At 47.2% G+C, this 19,145-nt stretch overlaps 1 long non-coding RNA gene across 1 annotated transcript in view; it reads left to right on the plus strand.

Moving 5' to 3' along the window:
* The first annotated feature begins 279 nt into the window (after positions 1-279).
* The window catches only part of LOC310899848, a 28,196-nt gene continuing 9,330 nt past the window's right edge, over positions 280-19,145 (plus strand). The window contains exon 1 of the long non-coding RNA XR_014584712.1: positions 280-16,177. This is a non-coding gene — a long non-coding RNA (uncharacterized lncRNA). The remainder of the gene's footprint in view (positions 16,178-19,145) is intronic.

Here is a 19,145-nt window from a genome sequence, read left to right on the forward strand (position 1 = left end):
CAATAGCAAAGTTATCCCCCTGTCCCGACACTCTTAGTATGCCTTCTGGTCTGAATTTGTTGTGCTTTCAGCCATTGGATGTTGTTTTGTCTTGTCCTGATTCTTCCCCATGTCCATGCATGTGAGCCATGTGTAAAAAGACTGGTGCAGAGGCAAATTATGTATCAACATCTAAAAAGCAAGTGAGCATGAGAGATACATTTCCAGTTTCTGTAAGGAATCATCAGAAACTACTTGTCAAGAAACTAGGGAAAAAGAAGAAAGAAAGAAAGAAAGAAAGAAAGAAAGAAAGAAAGAAAGAAAGAAAGAAAGAAAGAAAGAAAGAAAGAAAGAAAGAAAGAAAGAAAGAAAGAGAAAGAAAGAAAAGAAAGAAAGAAAGAAAGAAAGAAAGAAAGAAAGAAAGAAAGAAAGAAAGAAAGAAAGAAAGAAAGAAAGAAAGAAAGAAAGAAAGAAAGAGAAAGAAAAAGAAAGAAAGGGAAATTGAAAATAAAAACTTTGGAAAGAAGGGAGAGTGGTGGTGTTGCAAGATGCAGCAACATATCTATGCTGGCAAAGGCAGGCAGGCATTAACCACCCCAAACAACAGACAAGTTCTCCAGTGTCCTGCACGTGTTGCCACTATTAACACCGGCTAGAAAATGGGTATATATATTAAAAAAAAAAACAAAAACAAAAAAACTAGATAGTGGTGCAGGGTAATGGATGAGATTTCTGCCAGTAGAACACAACAGATTATCTCTCCATCTGTTTTTTACAAATGTATGTCACATTGAGTAAACAAAGCCTCACTGAACTTGCATTTCCCTGCTTTGCACGAGGCTCCCAATGAGTGAAGATCGTGGAGTGAGTGAAGAAGCAGGATGCTACCCGTTTCACGCCTGCACACACATGAATATAAGAGGACCAACATTAATGAAACATCCCTAGCAAACCAAGTTTCTTCCTACCAGTGTGTCCCACTATCTAAAGCTGTGTTTATGGGAGGAATACCTTTACTGATTCAGATTATATTAGCAAAACAGCCTGTTAGCAAGCATGACTTGTTCAGACAAAGTAAAGGACAACTGTGACATGCCCCCAACCCCAACAAGTGTCATCCATCATAGCTCTGGTTACAGTCCTGCTGGCAGAGGCATGGTGCACAGACCTGACCTATGATAGAAAGACTTGAGGAAGAAGAAATGAGGGTGGGGGAATGTGTTAGATGCCAAAAGCCTGATCCCTCTTCAGAGGAAATCCCTTAGCAAAACAATAGCCTACAGAAGGATGGCCTGATACTCGAAAGAGATTAAAACAGTAAACCTGTACTCAAGCTGAGCTGCCATGTGGAAAATCCAGCACTTTCCATGCAGCAAAGGTCCCTGTGTGCACCTGTAGCTAGACGGGAGGGGAAACTCCTAGAATTAGGAGGAGAGATTAATAAAAAAGTATTTGCACATTTAAAGACTGACCTGATCTTTGGAAATAGCTAATCTTATCCCTCCTTCCAGTAGAAGTGAGCAGTCCGTGCACCTCACCTGCACAGCAAGATGGGAATTCTTGGCTGGAGGGGGGTATTAAGGTGGGGAGAAGGACCTCCAGGCAAGAGAGGTTAACATAATCATTTACAATAATGGATTGCTTTTCAATAAGAACTAAGAGAAGTTTTGTTTGGTTTTTGTTTGTTTGTATTTTAACAAACAAACAAACCTCCTTTAAGGAGCCTGTGGAGGAAAGGATCAAGTAAAACCAGCAAGAATCTGCAAAAATTTTCCAGCTAAGGCTGGCAGAGTGTAGCAGGGAAAATGTGCTGTTTGCCACTGCTGCCCCCTCCTTGGTGCCCAGAGCTGAGCCGGCGGGCAGGACCACAGTCATGCCACCCCCTTACGTCCCCACAAGAGGAGAAGTGTCACAGAAATGTGAGTGTTCGTCTCCTGACTCCGTCAGCAAGAGGATGTGCAGGACAGCCACTCGCTTCTGTTTTGCAACCCATCGTTCACGCAGACTCTCAAAACACAGTTCTGATACACGATCTGGCTGATTTTCAGATTAAAGAATGCTCTATCAATGACTGCACTCTGCCACTGTCGTGGTTACCAGCAAAGGATTAAGCCTTACCCTGGTTTCTTCTGCTAAACACAGACCTTCTAAGAAGCTTCCCTATCAGCTTGCAGCTGCTTGTGCTCTCTAGTTCTTCAAGATATTCACACCAACTGGGACTGCTATGGTGGGATCCCTGTTCTTCTGAGGCAGCAAATGCTGGCCACGCTCATAAGAAAGACACTTGCCAGAGGCCCTAAGAAAAGGGCCGTGTGAGATTTTGCTAGGCAGCACCTTGCTTAAGTGCATGAACCTTTCTGACTCATATGCTCGCTCTGAATTTGTAAAGGATGATGCAGATCAAATAAAGTAGGAAACACTGCTTCCAAGGCAAACATTGCACATTTGCATTCAGGTTTGACCTCTGCCTTCCTGGAGGCCCATGTGACCTACTTAACTTTTTACCTTGCTGTTTCTTGGGAGACTGGATGAGCTGAGAGGAGGAAATGGTAATGGGCTATGGGACTTTCTCACCTGCAGCCTGCATTTCCATCAAGCAGCACCCTTCACTGAGGCTCCAGCTTGCTTTCCAAATGTTTAAAGGGTTGATTTGCAAAAAAATAAAAAATAAATCTCAGGAAAACAATTACACTTTTATTTCTATCAAACATTTTGTGAGGAAGAGATCCTGCCCCTTCCCCCCCCCGCTTTGATAAAAGAGTTCGCCATCACAGGGGTGGCAGGAGAAAGGGAGTGAAATAAGATACCTCCGCTCAGCTTGCCTCAATTTAATGAGCTCCTTTAGGCCTTATCATTCGCCCTCTGGTTTCCCCCATTGTGAACTTCTCAGCCTCATCTAAAAGAGCGTCTTCTTCTTCCTTTTTTTTTTTTTTTAATCGGACTCTGTTTGATCGGCCCTTTATCCTTTCTTTCCACAATCCCCCACATCACGCTGGAACTGGTACCAGTGGAGCATGTCGGCATGCCCTAGCAACAGGGAGATTAAGGGAACCACCAGCTCCCGAGGACGGGCTGGCTCGGACTTACTAATTAACTGCAGTGAAAGAAGTGAATGAGAGCAGCCCTTTCTTTGGGGCAGAGAAGGCACTAGAGACGGATGAAGGAGTTCAGCTAAAAGAAGACTTCCCTCCCCCAAAACATGTGCCAACACTCAGACCAATCCTTTCTTAACAAGACTTTGTGTACGTGTGGAGGTTATGTGGATGGGAAAGGCTGACAGCGGTCAAGCTTGATGTAGAAAAACACAGGTGGGAGTGAAGTCAAGCCACCACCCTGCCCTTGCCTCCTGTCTGGCCATGTCCCAGCGCTGGGACCCAGGCACTGGGTGCCGGTCACTCCCCAGAGACAGGTCTACACGTGGCCTGGTGGGATGCTCCTGCCCCAGGCCCCCTCAGGCTCCTGCCTGCATGCAGCACTGCAGCCTACGGACACAACGCACGTCTGCTGCACCGCTGGCCTTGGTCTGTCTGGATGGACAGCTCGGTGCACTGCTGCTCTAAGGAGAGGTGGCAGGGTTTGTACTGGAGCACAAGCAATGCTCTGGCCCGCCCCAGTCCCAGCACCCTCCTGGATCTGGCTCCTGCCAGCAGCGCCCAGCAGTGACCAACAGGTTTCTGCAGGGCCCCTTCACACCAAACTGCGTTAGGATCCTGTCCTCTTTTGGTCAGCCTTAGCCTCTGCTGGTAAATCTTTTCAGAATTATGAAATACTTGTGACACATCTTTTTTTTTTTTTTTCCCCCAAAAAAAACAAACGTTATTTTTTTTTCTTGCTGCTTCGGCGCTTTTGCTTCAGGCTGAACTGGAAGTGAAACTGCCGAAATCCCACAGGAGAAGTGCTGGTGGTATTTCTGGACGGAGCAGGAAGCAGCAGATACGTTGTCAGACAGCAACTTCTTGTAACTCTCCAGCCCCTTTCTCTAACGAAAAAAAAAAGAGAAAAAAGAGCTAACCTGGATAGGTTCAAAAAACCTTTGCAGCTTGGCGTTATTTCCAAAACGAGGGGACGCTCCTTCAAGTGCGTGGGGACGGGCCCACGCTGACGTGAAGCTGCGGTGTGGAAAGTGGGGCCGAGGCCAGGGCGCCCGCCGGGCGGGGGAAAGAGGAAGCCCGGCCGGCGGGGAGGGCTGCCGGGCCGGCCTGCGGCCTTGCTCCGTCCTCCATTTCGCAGGGCGCAGCGCGTGACGGCCTGGGGAAGGGCAGGGGATGGAAATCTCCTTCCACCTCTGCTGCCAGCAAGAGACGAGTCCCCCCAAATGCACGGGAATTGATGAAAACAGCGGCTTTATTTTTCTGAAATAAACTGCCACTTGAAAAGGAAACTACAAAAGCCTCACTCAGAAAGCGTGGGTTTTCTGTGAAAAAAGGCTATGGAAAAATGGTGCTATCTTACAAAAGAGAGCTGCGCCTTTGCATATTTAGCCGTGGATCTGCTGGTATTAGAGACAAAGTCAGATTTTATTGCTTTTTATTTATTTGAGCCCTGCAGCATTGACACAGATGAGCCACGTAATGAACTGCAGAATCTTTTTTCTTCTTGAGCACCAAAAGTAACTTTTGTTTTTTTAACTGTATACTGTATCAGCCTTAACTTTGCTAACACACCATAAGCCACATATAGCATTTTGCAGGTTCATAAAACTTGCAATTTTTTTATTCAGGTGTACTGCTTTCCAGGGTTAATCTCTACAGACTTTAATTGAATTTGTGTGGCCTGCTGTTGATTTCACCCTCTTAAAGGTTGTGAGACCTTGCCATATGTGTTTGCACAGAATCGTTTCTCGGAGCAGACCTGTGCTTGAAAAATGCTGCTGACTGCAACGTGCTGTTGCCTGCAAAGGGAGGGAGCACTCCAGGGATGCAGCTTCCCGAAGGAAACAGAAAAGGGTTAACGTCACTGAATGGTTGCAGAGTCCCGACTCTCCAGACCTCAGATGCTGAGAAAGGACATGAGACAATAATCCCTTAGAGAACGTGCTAAATAATTCAAGGCTAGTTTAATAAATAAATAAATAAATATTTTGTTGTAACAGCTTGGCCTTTCTTAATATAGCTTGGAGGAGCAGGATATCTGGCTGCTTTCCGAAAGTCCTTGTTATGGTATTCAGTGAACCCTAGGGATCATTACACTATAAATATGGTTCATGTTTATATAGATGCATTGGGCAATGTATTACAATGCTAGGGGTTAAAAGTCATTTCCATGGATTCCCAACCAAGATAAACTCATCCACACCCCCGAGGTGAACAGTATTTAAGTCTGTGTTTGTATAAAGGAGGCAGTCAGACTTTCCAGCACCTGAAAAATGTGCAGGCTTATCTGTTATTTATCTCTCAGGTTCGGCTTTTATATGTAAATGTACCCACAGTGGCTGCAATGGATGGTCAATGATATCTCTGTCTTAGGGCTGGTCATTGCAGGCCAGAATCTTCTCCACCGGCAGCAGCCATGCAGCTGGAGGGGAAATCCAGCCCAGCGTGCCCCTCCTGCGGACCAGGCTGAGAGCAGCAGCCATCTCATGTGTGTCTTGAGGGAACTCTTCAGGCTGGTTCCCCTCCAGCCACAGGGACTTGCCAGCAAGGGCTGGGCTGAAGTGGTAAGCTTGATCTAGGCAGCATGTGCTCTACATGATTATGACCCGTTTTAAACTGCTACTGGGCTTAGCTAGACTAATACCGAGGTAATGGAATATTCTGCATCTGCATGTAGCAGGATATTTTTAACACATATATGTGTGTTTACACACATGCGGAAATATAGCTGAGGTGACTCTTTTCTGAGAAGAGAACCGTGGGTTGAGACCAAATGCGGAAAACATTACACAGAAAAGTGTTGGAGAAAAAAAGGAACAAAAAAACCCTATACCTCACGTGTAGTAAAAGTGACTGTTACGTCTGTCAACAAACAAGGAACAATCTCACAGGCACACAGATCAACCAGTGAAATGAGAGACCAGGGGAGAGAAACATAGCATTTTCCAAGGGTGAAAAATCACTGTAAAATATCAGACAGGCACTGAGTAACGTTGGATTGGCCTGCTGCAATGAACGGGGGCAAAATCTGACTGCTGGTGGTGGGGTTTGGTCAGGACACCAGGCTGGGAAACAGCTGTACTCCTCTGAGGGGGCAAAGTTGATTTTTAACCATGGCAAGTGCTCAAGCCACTCATTTCAAAGCTGTAACATGCCACTTAGTAGCTACAAACATCAGGCTGCTTTTCCCCTGTGACCAGCAAGTTGTTTCTTGCTTCCACCTTCCCTTATTTCCATGTAGCCCATGGGCAAGCTGGAAAGCTGTGGACTCCAAAAGTGGTGAACACTTCAGCAGCATCAAAGAGGCAAGGAGAGTGCGTGGCTGTCACTCCATGTGCACACCAGGGTGCACATCTCGCTAGCAGCTTCCAGAGCTGCCTGCTTGCCCCTGCCTGCTCCGCTCATCAGCGTGGAGCAGCTGAGGTGTGTGCGTGTGGCTGCTAAACGAACATTAATTCACATTACATCACCTGGGAGGCTGGAAGTCAGCTGCCCGGTTCCCCACATGGGGGATGTGAGGCTCAGCCAAGCTCCTTGGGCGTTACTTTTCTTTCTTCCTCATTTCATGTGTTGTTTTTTCTTTTTTTCCTCTTTCAATATTTGCTTCCAAGAAGGGATTAGGTGTGATGGGTGTGGGGCGCATTGCACCGACACTGCTCTGTGAAGGAAAGGGACCCGTTCATAGGAGAGACGTGGGTTGTTTATTAGCAGCTTGCATGACTGCAGAAATCCCAGAGCAATATGCTGGGCACCAGGCACATGGTGGCTGCGCACAATTACCCTCCGCACCACGACAGAGCAAGCCCAGCCTCAGACGTTAATGTGGCTCTGAGGACAACACTTCATTCCACATCTCCAGTGGAAAGCTTTTATAAAAAGTCAAGTACCCACATGGGATTAAAGTAATAATAATGTCTTGCACTTTAGCTTAAAAAATAGGGTGTGAAATCAAGCGGCTGATCAGTGGTCACAATTACTAACACATTGAATCCTCAGCTACTTTATTCCATTCAACAAACGGAACTGTTTTGATGTGGGCTTTACCAGAGACCAGGCACATAGTGCTTCTTGCTTTTAGCAATAGGAAGTGTGGAGCATCAACAAAATCGGCATTTTTCTGTTACAGATCTGTGGAAACTGCTTGTCTGGGTGGAGAGAGGTGCTGGAGAAAACCCCACAACCCAGCCCCAAGCGGTGCCTGGAGCAGCTTGCAGCTTGCTCTTTGTGAGCTGGGGAGCTCTGCAGGGCCCACGGGAGGAAATAGCTGCAAAATCTCATTTTTATCACTGAACTCAGCAGCTACGCCTCCGAGTATAGCAATCTGACCTATTTCACCAGTTGTACACACCACTTTTACACCGGCATCAGTCCAGTGACGTCAGTGGGATTACTCCATCCCTGCATAAGATAAAAATCAGGCCCAAAGAACAGCTTCGCTGAGGAGGAACATGCTCTTTTGACATGTTTCCCAGTCCAGCCAAACTTACAAGAGACCAGTCTCATGTTTGTTCATTTTACATATCAAATCATTTGTCTTTTGAGAGTTCTCAGCTCCGTCCACATCAACCCAGGATACTGCCTCACCTACTAAGAGATCCCAGTCAAGGAAGAACCGAGTCACAATGACTGGTGACAGCAGCATGCATGACCTCTATGACACCAACACCAGAGCTAGTGAGCTGGACCAAGAGCCACCAGCGTGAGGTGGGGGTGCAGAGAGGTTCCCATGGAGAGCAGGGTCAGTGCCTCGGGTGCCATCATGCCTTGTCCCTTCCTGGTCTGTCCCTATAGGGCAATGCTGAGACCCCTCAGGGTGACACTGTGAGGCCCAGAGGTGAAGCAGTGTAGAGCTCCCAGGAGATGTAGTAGCAAGAAGGCATCTGAAGCCTTCCTAGTTGGTGTTGTGTTGTGCTGTATGGTCTTTCCTGCTTTTGCCTTCTAATAGAGTCATTTTATTTGTTTTCTCTATTTTGATCTCTTTCTTCTGTTTTTCCTGATTGTTACCTTCAGACCTTTTCTTCCTGTTCTCAATGTTCTTTCCTTCTGACTGTCTAGATCCTTTGTGGCTCGTTTACAATCCTGCATCTCTTCCTGTGCTTCCTTCCACTACCAAGCTCACGTATCTCCTTCTCCTCGCCTTCTCAGCTCACCCTGTTCTCCAGTCTTCACTGCTGCAGCGTTTCCTTTCATATTCTCCCTCCATTCACGTCTCCTGTCTGTCAGTGTGCATATGGATCTTCAGACAGCCTTTTAGCTACCTCTTTTGGGGATACTGGAAACCAGGCCAGCAGAGTCTCTGGAGCACTTTAAACAAAGCAGAAGGTGAGATTGGAAAGATGGCCAGAAGCAGAGAGAACGTGTGGTGTAAGATCAGGGAGATAAAACCTTTTGTTTTAACTGATATTGCTGCCAACAGCAATCTGGCCTACTGCTGCCAGCAGATAGGTGTGCCACCACACCTTAGTAGACAAGCCAAGGGATTTTCGTACCTCCTGCCATGAGGATCTGGATAGGCTGTAAAGACAGTTCAAACCTAAAGCCATTATGTCTGTTGACTACCCCTTACACAAAGCTATGCTCAGAGATCAGTAAGATTGCAAAACCAAGCTCCTATATTTAGAAAAGGCCAGGCTTATGCTGCTGGTGAAACATGAACCCAGTGCCTGCCACGCAAGCGTTAGAGCGCTTTCTTGCCCAAGACCCCGCAGGAAGCCGGTTGCAGTGGGAAGCAGGACAGCACGGTGGGGGCTGGAGAGGGCCCTCCTGCCCTTACCTCTGCGCCTGCCTCACCGCCCGTCCTGGGCTTCAAATGAGGCAGAGTCTTGTAGAACAAGTACTGTGTCATCACGTAATTACAGACTGCCACGATGCACGTTCACAAAAGAGCTGAATTAAGCCTGAACAGGCAGTTACAAGCACTATTACATCATTAGACTAATCGCTCCTTGGCTGGTCATGAAGGACCTCATCCTGTTCCCACTGAAGCCAAAAGACCGTACCTCTGTCGACTTGAGTGGAAGCTGGCTTGGGCTCGCCCCAAGGCTCATTCACGGCTGTTAGCTGCTAGTTGAGGCTGTACCCTTAAACACATTAAACTTTTCATGCATAACTCATGTACCACACCTAACACTTGCACTTTCATTCAAGTAGAGACTTCAGCCCCAGTGCTGTGGGTGGTGGAGTGTGAGGGGAACTTGCTCTGCCGCCACGCTTGCCCTACCTGTTCAGCCTGTTAAGTTGTACATCGCCGTCAGCCACTGCTGGCTGCTGAGCAGGAGGTGGAGAAGGTCTGCTCCGTCTGCTCCTGCCCTGCACAGCCCACAGCCAAAGCCGTCATGGCCACAGCGAGCCGATTATGTCTGTTTTCCCACCCCGGTGCATAGGTGAGAGCAGAGTGCCCTGGCAGCCATGTTGGCATCAGCTACAACATGGTGGCACAAGATGGCAGCAGCAGGAGCTGAATGGGGACGGGCACCCCTGCGGCATTGTGTCGCAAGACCGCTGCTGTGCTCCTTTGGGCTGAACGGCAGCTGTGCTGCAGGTTACTTTTCCAGAACAGTTCTCGTTACCTTCACCATAACCCCAACCTATCTGGCTTTGTAACTTTTGGAAATTGGCTGAATGTCTGAGATCTAGAGAGGAGGCTGTGGTGGGTGATAACCTAAGTGGGAGCAACCTTTATACCTGAATGCATCTTAACGTCAACCCTCCTTTGTTTTTTCCAAATATTGCACACAGTCATTGGAATTTTCCTTCGCTACGACCTCACAAGTGGCCTTTTTATTGCACCAAGAAACCTCTTGCCATCTCTGACATCTCTGCCCCTGTGGCCTACCGTGCTGTTGATTTCAGGGCTGCACACATCAAAGTGATGAGCACATCCCTCACTCCAGGGACAGAGCAGAATTTGTCACTTCAGACAAGTTGTGCACAAAATGCCCAGTTCAATCATTGCCCTGGAGAAACTAATTATTCCCCTATCTAACAAGCCAAGGACGCTTTTCCTGTTATTTCATCTCATGTTTTCCTTTGTCTAAATTAAACTGATCTGGTTTAACTCTCTTCTTGTATCACATGAAATAACTCCATCACTTTCCTTCTGTTTATTGTGAAGGAATGGATGAGGTAATTTTATATTGCTCTTCATACTGTGATGTTGAAGCATGGGCTTGAATGTCAGTGTTTGTGGATACATTTGACACACACAGAAGAGAGGGGGAAGGGGACCAAAAATAAAAAATAAAAATAAAAGAAACTGAAAGGAAAAGGAGTGAAAAGGGCAAAAGAGAAACTCATATTAAAAACAGAGAAAGCATATGTACATACGTGCATGTCCATATACTCAGGCACACATGCTCTCACAGACTGATATTAAGGCAGTTATTCAGCTGTTTCTAATACATAGCACAGAAAAAAACTCGAGCTGGAGAAATATTTTGTTTTAACAGTGAGTCATCCATGAGAAAAATGTGGGTGTAGCTTACGGGAGAGGGGGCTGGGGGAGATTTTATGAAGGCTAATTTTGCAAACCCCCAAATAGGAAGGTGCATAAAGTTGATCAAGGCACAGAGTGAGTCCCTCCCTCCCTTGTGGACATGACGTAAGGTAATCAACTCCCATTGAGAGCCTGATTGTGCCATTTGGGCCAAGACCCTGTGCTGGATCTGTCCTGCCCTGGAGGGACCTGCAGGGATGGCGGTGGGAAGGCTCTGGGCCAGCCCTGCCAGGGCAGCCCCGGGCACAGCCATGGACACTGTGGATGCCAGCCAGATCTGGGCAATGCCAAACGTAACAGCCGTGCTTTACCTGAGCATCAGCAGCTCTTGAGGGCCCAACTGTGCTGCTGGAGACATGTCCTTCAATCTGGAGTAATTCAGATTTACTTCGCTGTCAGTGAAACCGGGAAGCAGCCCCCAGGGCTGAGGGTTCCCTTCCAGCCCCCTCATCAGCACAAGTACCAAACACACACCAGGAACCATTGTCCCAGCACATCCGCAGCCAGACGCTCTGAGGCTGGGAACTGTAAACACGTTGTCATGTTGTGAAATGCCCATTGATTCTCAGGACTGTAATCACCATGGGAAGAAAGGTGGCTATCGCTTAGGAGTGACAGCCTGAAGATCAAGCTTTCTCCCTTGGCTATCTTGCAGTCTTTCTATGGGAGTTTCAATTCTTATGTCCTGGTTTTCTCACCAATAAACCCAAGTGACTAATCAGGACCAGTCTTCCCAGGAACAGCTGAACACTATTTGTGGATATTGCACAGAGCATTCATGATGGCTAACATTTTTCTGGTGGGTGAAACCTGCTGAGACCCAGAGCTAATTATTCCTTGGTGTGATTCAAGGGGGCATGGCCAAGAATAGCAGCAAAGTGAGCAGCAAAAGACTTACCAGGAAATAAAGTGTAATGGTAAAATCTATTAGAGCATGGAACTGACTTCTGGGGAAAAGGCAAGGGCTCTGTTCCTTGGGCTAATTAAAAAAGACACCACCAACAACACCTTGTAGGCAACAAACCTCTTTGTTTCTTTAGGATGGACTATCTAGCTGAACAAAGAGGAGGCCGACTCCTATAACTCTGCTATACCCATGTGACTGTAGAGAAATGCTTTTTACTCTAATTATATTATTCCTTATATACACCAGGGTTAGTGAGAGAGAATTTCTCTGGGTCTTTTCCATCTGTTAAGTTCCATGGTTTGTGATTCACTTTAAAAAAAAACAAGGGTGGTTGAAAAAAAGAGTTGTTTTCAGCTGTGTGGTGATGAAATACAGTAACTGAAAATGCTGTGGGTTTTGAGGTTGGATTTTGTGATTAAAATATTGTTAGGTTCAGGATAGGATTGGCTGGTAAAATGAGTTACAGTAAGACATTATGCTTTCACCTCTAGAAAGTTGAGTTCAAGCCCTGTTTAAGATCATAAAACCAGTAAGTAGTTCAGGATGATTAACCGTTTCTGAACAGGACAGGACAGGAACACCCAGGGGCTGGGAAGGTCAGGTTGGATTCCCACCGTGGAGGCCCTGGCCTCAAGCACAGGAGGGCACTGCAGGCGAAGGCAGACCTCTGCTGGCGTGGAGACAAGGGGGGGCAAAAATCACTGCCACAGGAGATGCTGAGGGTCCAGATGAGGGCTGTGTGGCCATGTGGTCGCGGTGGGCACCACATGAAGCGCATGCCCTGCATGCCAGTGGTAGAGGCTCAGTCCTGTTTTGTCCCACCACCTCAATCAGTCTATGACAGCAGGCATGGGCCATACTACTTCTATAAAACGGTGCAACAATACAGGCCACTGTGCATTTCTTCCTATTTGAGGTATCCAGTTTGATCCTTAAAACAATGATGCTTCTCAAGACTCCCATTTTGCAATTTGTTTATGTTGAGCATCACAAGCTGCTGATTCAAACAGCCAAACTGCAGAAGAAATGTTGACAGGAACCCTATCGAGTTCATTTCCCCCCCCACGGTTTCAGTTTTAGCCTATCTCAACAAGACGTATACTCTCATCAAATACGCAACTTGCAGACATGCAGGCCAGAGAGCCTTAACCAGCTTCGATGCCCTTCAAGCTGCTAAATGGAAACCAATGCAGCAAGCAGATTTGCATCTCTGCTCTCGAGCAGCTGAGGCCAACCCACTAGCCAAGTACTACTTGCACTTGAAATATAGCACAGACAGGGTATAAGTGGCGTATCATCATCGCTGTTCTGGTGCTCTGCATTTACCCTAAATGCAGTTAATGTGGTTACTGTTAGCAGAAAGTTACAGATCTATTCACAAGTTAATAGCTGTTAAGATCTCCTTTTCTAGTTGTCCGGAAATAAAACTGAGCTTTTTTCATAGCATAGTATTAGGTATTTTCTGTTACTTCTGGGATTTTGTAAAGTACTATCAGAGGGTTTTTTGATTTGTTTGTTTGCTTTTTTTTCTGTAATTTCAGTGATTCCTAGAACAAAACATAAATTTGATCCAATTTGAACCTGAGTACTTTAGTAAAAGAAAACTAAAATGTTTTCTTTTAGCGCTCATTTAGCAAACAGTTCTAAAGTTTATCTGTGAGCTTTGTTTACATGGGGAGCTACAAACACATTCAGAACCACAACATGCTTCCAAAGTGTTTTAGAGAGCTGGGTATTATTTGATCCATTTTATAGACTGGTCCCTGTCTAGCCCAGCTCTAGCCCCATGTCCCTTATGGTAACCATCAGCCCACAATACCATTCATATGAGCTTCTTTTGACTCTGCTTAGCTAGTCAGGAATTCAGAAGAACTGCACTTATTTACCTTTTTTCAAGTAAAGGAAAACTGAGCCTTAGGTTTGGGATAATCCAAAATGCAATTAACAAATTCACTCAATTTCTGCAGTAAGAAAGTATTGGGTTCAGTAGGAAAAGTGTGACACTTCCAGAAATCCTTTTTAGTGCTTCCTTTCTTCTGAGGAGCAGAAACATACTGCCCTACAAAACAAGTGTCTCCAAGATTTGGCTTTAGGAAGAGCCCTGGAAAACCAGCAAATTCAGGTTCGTTCTAGCAGAGGCAGTGGTTTCCAGTGTCCTCATTTCCCTACAGAGACCTCCTCATTTCTAGCAAGGGGGCTGTGGTGCAGAAGCTCCTGATGAGAGCTGCTGTGACAGTATGGAAGGGGAGAGTCATCATGTGCTCCCAAGATGACTCCCTGAACAAGTGCACTGCTGTGTTTCTGCAATAGCTGCCATCTCCAGATGGATTTAAGATATGACCCAAGGAAAGCACGTTGCAGCAGCCTAAGTCTGCTGGATCTGGAAATGTGGATGGATAACGCCCCATTGAAGGGCAGTGTTGCAAAACTGGGGAGTCACATTGCCCTTTCCATCAGAATGATTCCCAGAGCGTCATTCCCTAGATGTTTGCATCACTTTTCCTTGCACTCTCCCAGGTTCAGTCATTGTTTTCCCAGCGCTCTCCACGTGACAGCCTTGCACAACACCTGTGAGGCTCCTTGGGAAGCACCCAGGCTTGGCCGCCAGCAGGTGAGGGCTCCCAGGGGAGCCCTCGGCCTAATCCAGCAGCCCCGTGGCTCATCGGGGGCAGCAGCTTTGTGTCCCTCTTAAATATCAGAGACGTGAAATGCAAGTGCGTATGTCACAGCGGAGTCAGGGCAGCCCACGCATCCTGCCAAGAGAAGCACGGTGTCCCCACGCCGCCCCTGCCCCGGCAGCCCGGGGCCTGTGCTGCAGAGCAGGAACAAAACAAACCACTGCGGAAGTGTGGTTAACAACGCCCGGCACGACGCGTTCTCGACAGCCCGGCTTCGTGCCGGGGCGAGCCGGTGGGAACGGGGCGTGCTGCGGCAGGCAGGCCCTTCAGGCCAGGCCCTGCCCTGCGCTGATGTGCAAAGCGCGGTGGCTGCAGGCACGCTGGCCTCCCCAGGCCCCCCTTCAGCCTTGTGCCCTGCTTCCCCTGCTCGCCCTGCCCCATGGCCCCCCTGCCACGGCCACGGGTGGCCCTGGTTGGCAGCGGTAGTGGGGTGTAGGCAAGGAGCCTGCCCTGGTGTTTTCTGCCCACAGCAGGAGGGCAGATCGAAGCAAGGCGAGGCGGGAGCAGCCATCACTTGCTGCTAGAGCCCCCCGAGGGGAGGGGGGGGGTGGGACCACCACCACAGCTCTCATGGCCACGCTCCTTTGTTCAACTGAAGTGCCTCTGTGCAAACTCATGTCACAGGCATGTGAGCTAAAAATCTCTGATGGTGCTGAGTCACTCAGCACTAAATCAGCACTTCATATTCTGGCACAACTAGATCCCCTCACGGCATTAAGAGCCAGGACAAGCTCCAGCACGGAAGTATTTGGTGCAGTCATTTGATCCGCGTCCATCTATCTCGCTGTGACCCCAAGACACATTCCAATTTCACAGGAGATATGAAGCACGCACCTCAGAGGAGAGCAGCGTGGGTTTTGGGGGCATGCAGGCGGTGTGGACAGGGCATGGCGTGGGAGCACCGGTGATCCACCTGGTCAGGATCCCACCCGCTATGGCCCAGCTGCATCACGAGCTCTGCTTTGAGGCTGTGTTTACTTTCTTGCGTGTGCAGGTCTAACAAAAGGAAAAGCAAAGAGACGCCTTCCTAGTGAAAGGGCCGGGGCTAAGGAAAGCCTTGCACTGCTTTCTCCCAGTATACTAACAGTGTAAAGAAAGAAACTCCTTTAAACTTTTTAAACTCACAGGTTTTTTTTCTTTTTTCACTTGAAAATACCTCAAGGGAAATTCTGAATACCTCCCTGCTTGGGCTTGGGCTTACTGGTATTTATATTTGAGCTGCAGAGTAGCGGAGCTGTGTGCATAATTGATTACTGTTCCAGGCAGATCTCAAATAAAAAGAATTTGGTTTCCTCATTAAATGGAACCTTCTCTCTCCCCACCCCCCCGCACCCCGCCACCCTCCCCAAATAGGAGCTCTCTATTCGGGAAAGCACAAAATGTTTAATCTGTTCATTTCTTTTCTTTTTTTTTTTCTTTTTTTTCTTCTTTTCTTTCTTTCTTTCCTTTTTTTTTTCTTTGTTTCACGAGCTTTGTTTCATTTAGAAATGATTAAAATATAACCAAACCCTTGAAAAATCATTCTAAAATGAAAAATAGCATTTGGATACTGCAGCACCTAAGCGTGGCAATATTTCTAAGCATTTTCTGCTGAAGCTATTTGCAAATACAATACATTTTTTGTTGGCCTGAAGCAGCGTAGAATCAATTATTTACATGAAGTAATGTGCCCAGCTCCACTTGAGGTTGTTCTTTCGGTACAACAATATTCAGGTGGCACTCATGACAAACGCTGCCTTGGCACGGGTGGAAGCAAAAGAGCTTTGTTTGATCAATGTTTCACAGCGTGAAGAAAAGCAGCGCTAACTTCCCTCTTCTGTTGTCAAGGCATCTCCTTGGGATGGCCCGGAGAAGCAGCCGGGGGACAGGGGAATTCAGTTTCCATGACTCATTCATTCCTGGGCTGCTCTGTGGAGACAGCCAACAAGTGGTCGATCGGTGGCAATTGTCATGGGGAGTTTGTGATGTGGATACTCAGACCATCAGCATATTGCACAAGAGCCATTCAAGAGCCTTTCCTCTTCAGGTAAGAAAGACCAGGCGCTGTCTCTAAACCTGAAAAAACCCACCTGTGTTTCTTAACAACCCCCCATCTCAACCACTTTTCAGTGTGTTGTTTATTTAACATTTATTTTTTATTATTTGTTTATCAATAATGAAAGTAAATCAACCAAACCACTAATGAAATAATACAGCAGGGCCAGATAAGTGTCAGGGATGTCAGGCAGAGAAAAAACAAGCTTGCTTCAGAGGAGGAATATTTTAGAGACTTCTGTGGGAGAAGACATTTTAAAATTATTCAGTGTTCAAATCAAGTCTTTCTCTAAGCTTCTGCCTGTGGCACATTGCGTTCTCAGTGCTCCTCAAAGTGCATAAAAACCACAAAGTATGTTCAACAAAATAGAGAGTAACAGTATGCTTCAAAGAAACACTTTAAGCTCCCTACACTTGTTCTGGGAGGCTTCCCGCAGTCCCGTGACACAGCTGGGTTTATCTAATGCTCTGTCTGAAGGGGCTTTATTTCCACCAGATCCCTTTTCCAGCCCTCCCCTTGAGCCAGGCCTTCACTGAGTCAATTTTTCCCTACTTGCCCGCTATAAAAAAAAATCTCTTTTTTTCTTTTGTTGGGTGGTTTTCAATCCCCCACCTCCTTTGGCAGCAGCAAAGCTTTATGGGAGTATAAAGGGCCAGTCTAACTATGGCAAGCGTTCAGAGCATCTCTTCCTTGAAGTTCCCACTTTGCTTTTTGCAGGGCTAGGAGACATCTTTGATACATGTCAGCTCCCCCCCCTCTGTTGTACTTGCATTCAAGGGTGCGAAAAAAGCAGACGTGCACCAGGTGGTTCCCATGCACATATTCTCAGCGTGCCACGCTCTGCGACAACAACAAAACCTTTACGCATTGCTGAAGTAGCTCTCACTTGTAACCTGACGGGTTAGTCATACCGCCACCGGAGATGCACAGCCCTGATGGGAGGGTAGGGAGCCAGCAATTTGTGAGCGCAGTGAGAGCACAGTGAGGATGCAGATACACAGTGAGGATGCAGATACTGCCCTGCAAGGTGGAGGCCTCTTCCCCAAGCCAGCTCCCACCAGGCTCATAGGCGGTGCCTGCATGCAGCCCTTCAGAGCGGCACTAATCCTGCCTCCTGTCCTGAGTGGCTGGGGCGGGGGGGAGACACCAAAAAGGCATCCACAGAGACATCAGTCTGAACCAGGCTTTTCTGCTGTTCTCTCAGCGTTCTCTTTTTGTTCTGGCAGATTCACCAAAAAGTACAGTGCAGGACCAGTGGCCAGGGTCCCCATGCCACCTCACTTTCCCACACAGCGAGAGGTGGCACCAGCAAAGAGCTTGGTCACGCTGGTAGCTCCTGAATCCTGCCACCCTTCCCAGTTCCCCGGATCCCAGTGACAAATCTGGACATCTCAAAATGCTCCAGAGCACAGCACGGGCAGGGGGAGGCGTGCTCCACCACCCTGGGTCACAGCATGGCCTGGCCCACTTGTGCCCTGCATCGCCCCAGGAGGTGGTGCTGGGTCTCAATGGGGGCTGTAAAGGGACACTTAGCATCCTTTTGCTGGATGGCCCTCCTCTTGTTGCTATGCATGCATTCAGTGTTTAAATCCGGCTTCATTTCCCTCTGAAAGCTAGTCTAACAATTTGAAAAAAAAAAAAAGAAAGAAAGAAAAGAAAAAAAAAGAAAAAAAAACACACTAAAAGCATTTGTTTTTAGAACAAATTTGTGGTATTGCTAACTCCAAGCAGGAGCAGGCTCACTTGTGCTAGTTGCTGTATAAAGGCAGTTCACAGATGAATATGGCCCCATATGATCTTCTTTTGTCTGAGACATAAAGCTGCAGCTCCGAAAGGCTGGTAATCTTTTTCCATGGTGCTATCCAGGTCTGAAATAAGTGGGGTGTGGTAAATCTGTGCTGACGTAAATGAGAGAAGGTGTTTTGAAGAACCCAGGACAGGGAGAGCAAATTAAAACCAGAGCAGTCTGGTGAATATTTCACAAGCAAAGCCTAGTCTATTTTCTGTTTCTTATTTTTGTGATTGCTGAAATTCCCCTCATCTTAAATTAAAGAGAGGAGGCCGGGAGGCCAGAGCCAGCATGGTTTGCCATGGTGAACCAGCAGAAGCCAAATGAGGAGAGGCAATGCAACCATGAACCACCCATGCCAAAGCTTAGGGTCTGAGGATGCAGAGATCCAGCTGGATTGACAGCTACCTCTTGCCTGGTGTGGGATGATCCCAGACCTCACAGCCAGACACAGCTACAGCTGGGTCAGTTGGGAATGGGGCTTGGTACCAAATCACCAGTGGCTCCACTTCTCTCCTGTTTCAGGCAGTGACGGTGTTTTGGTTTGGGCTTTTCTCCCACTCTCAAAGCTGTGGAAAGCTGTGGACCGGACTTTTTCTACGTGCCAAGGACAAAAACCTCTTCCTCTTACTGCATTCATTTGCTAAATAGCATGATTGTCTGTAAGAAACATTTTGAAAAAGCTGTTTGGGCTTGATTTTTATATTCCTCTTCCTGCAGCAAAGCGTCTGCAAGTTCAGTACAAGGAGATCAACAGAGTCCAGCACGACGAGTAGCCTAGCTACAGACTTCAGCTTGTGCTCTGAACTACTGAGGTTTTGAATGATGTCAGTCTGGTCTCTTGAGGGCTGCTGTTGTCATCAGATAGTGAGGTCGATAAGGCACATGTTATGATGAGGCGTGCTGTTGGGTTTTAACCATAGTATCGTGCACGAGGTGCCATGAAAGCGGTGCATTTCCTGGTACAGTACCTTGATAAGGCTGCCTCTGCTTCATAGGTATTTCCACCACACTGTCCTGTGTGTTCAGCACGCAACAGATTGCTGACAACCCGAAAGACCAAACATTGCAAGGGTTCAAAAATCCATTTCCTCTATCACAAACATGTTTGTTTGGGACTTTGTATTCCTTTTCCTGATCTCAGTTTCACTCTCTTTTTCTTTTCTTTTC

The sequence above is a fragment of the Anser anser genome, assembly GCF_964211835.1.
Source record: "Anser anser genome assembly, chromosome: 5".
NCBI classification, from domain to species: domain Eukaryota; kingdom Metazoa; phylum Chordata; class Aves; order Anseriformes; family Anatidae; genus Anser; species Anser anser.